This window comes from Fragaria vesca, linkage group LG6 (assembly GCF_000184155.1).
Source record: "Fragaria vesca subsp. vesca linkage group LG6, FraVesHawaii_1.0, whole genome shotgun sequence".
Taxonomy (NCBI): domain Eukaryota; kingdom Viridiplantae; phylum Streptophyta; class Magnoliopsida; order Rosales; family Rosaceae; genus Fragaria; species Fragaria vesca.
In genome coordinates, this window is record NC_020496.1 from 22,041,951 (window position 1) to 22,044,692 (window position 2,742).

Genomic DNA, 2,742 nt, shown 5'->3' on the forward strand with positions numbered 1-2,742 from the left:
TGTTTCGTCAGAAAACCTCACAGTAGTAGCTTTGTAGGCGGTGGTAGTAGCTTTGTGGCTGGTGGTAGTAGCTTTTGTGTTCATCGGAAACCTCACAGTAGTAGCTTTTGTAGGTGGTGGTAGTACCTTTTGTAGCTGGTGGTAGTAGCTTTTGTAGCTAGTAGTAGTAATTTTTGTCATCGTCGGAGGTCGGCCGGAAACTCGTCGGAGGTCGGCCGGAAACCTCGCCGGAGGTCGACCGGAAACCTCACCGGAGGTCGGCCGGAAACCTCGCCGGAGGTCAGCTGGAAATCTCACCGGAGGTCGGCCGGAGACTGTTCCGAAATGAGAGTGGTTGTTGACTTTTTATAATAGTGGCATTCTTGTAAATATAAAAGAGAAAATCTAATTTTTTTGTTGGATGGCAGTCTGTAATTACGTTGAACTTCAATACTTAATACAAAACCTTATTTAGACTTGGGTGGACATATGTGGGTAAAAATGTTGAGGTGGATCTATGTGGGAAAAAATGTCTCAGAGTGGACTTATATGTAATTGGCTTAATTAAATTCCTATATCAATCATAAGATATTTATCTATTTAAACCATAAAAGAATATCCTAAATAAATTAAGATTCATTTCCTTACGCAGCCTCCTTGTATCAATTAACCTAGATACAAATATCAAAGAGACCCATTCACAATAGACCTTCCTTTCTTATCTAACCACATAGTAATCACGTGTGAGATCCTTACCAAGTTAGGACTCAACCACACCAAAGATTATCATCTGCAATATTGACTCAATCAAGACACATAATCATCCCAAAACTCAAGCATAAGGAAGAGTCATATTAACAACACATGTATGCATATCACATGCAATTAAGATGAACGACATAAGTCAAGATCTTATTGCCATGCACTAATACGATATGATAATCCAAAGATCATAGAACCTAATCAATATAAGATTCTTTCCTTTCAACCAAAGATCAACTAATCATATAATCAACATGAAAATCCTAAAGACTTAGGATTCACATCTTCTGCAGTATATTATCTCGATATGATCATGAAACAATTTCTGAAATAATAATGACAAAGAATCATGTAAGCTATAATCAAAGTTGTCATAAGTAATAGTCTTAACCACTTAGCACGTATTCTAATTTTGGTATAGGGATGCCAACTAAAGTTCATACCAATAGTTACTCATGGCACGTTTACTTACATTGAATGGAATTGAAAAGTGAGGAAATTATTACGGCATAGGAGAATTCCAGCGTTTACTTACACATAATGGAATTGAAATGGGTGTCACCTCATAATAGGTCTATTGTGAATAACCCTGAGGTTCTATGATCTTTGGATTATCATAGACCATTTCAAAATAGGTCTATTGTGTGGGTCTCACCTCCTAATAAAGAATCGATTACTTAACAACCCTGAGGGCATGTTTACTAACTTGAAATGAAATTGAGAGTGGTGTAATTGATTACAGAATGGGTGAATTCTGACGTTACTAATATGTCAAAGTATTAGAATGGATGTGGGTCCCACTTGCTCATCAAGAATCAATTCCTGACAAAACCTCTTATTTGATACCCAAGGGGGGAGATGGGTATCAGAATTAAGATAATAAAATCAATTTTTTCTCCCCAAAAGCCTCACATAATTATAATATTTCTAAATTACCGAACTCTGATAATATATATTGTATTTTAGGGGTATTTTAAATTAATTTATAAGGGTATTTTAGTAATCAAACTAGTTTTAATTATGATTCTATATGATAAGTAAACAACATCAATCATAATTAGTTTTATTCCTATTTTAATTTCTTATACTATGTAAATAGTAGAATGGTATGAAATATTCTCATACCGATTCTTGTTGATACCGAAATTGTAATACTAATGATACCATTAGAAATGAACTTCTATTTCGAAAATACCCTCTTTTAATTTTATTAATTGTCTTAATTAATAATTGAGGAATTTTTTTTAAGAATTGTCTTAAATTAAATTTTTCAAATTTTTTTTTTCTTAATTAAGGTCTTTTACTTTTTTATTAATTAGTCTTAAATTAATACTACTATTTGTGGAATTTTTTTTTTTTTGATTTTATAAAATTGTCTTTACTTAGATTTAAATATAATATTACTAAAATGTATAAACGTATGATGTCTTAATTTTGTTGTTCAACCCTTGCAACTTGCGGTTTGAGATACACCCAAAATCAAGAACTTAAATATCCATAATATCCTCGATATTTCCCCGAAATTTCCATTTTTTACAAGCACCAATATTAATTTTTATATGTTTCTGATATTTTATATTTAATCTATTTTTGGTCTAATATACAATTTTTATACAAAATTTTAGTAAAATTTACATCGATATTCGATATTTTCTCGATATATTCATCGAGATTTCCTTTTTTCGAACCACCGATATTTCTGTGATCGTCGATATTTTAGTCCTTGCCCAAAATGCTAGTATTAGGTCCAAATGATTTTGATAAATCATGGTAGAAGAGAGTTTATGCAAGGACGAGATATTGAGGAATTTGTTTAAGATGCTAATAATTTCAATTTTTTTTTTCTTAAAGGCTTCTTTTTATATGCTAATAATATACTATTGAATTGAAATTTGTTTAGTCCTTGTTATTTGAAGTCGACATATGTTCAGTCCTTGTGGTTTTATTTTAATCTGAATAGTCCTTAAAGTCACGATTTTTCATTCAAATGGTACTTCCGTC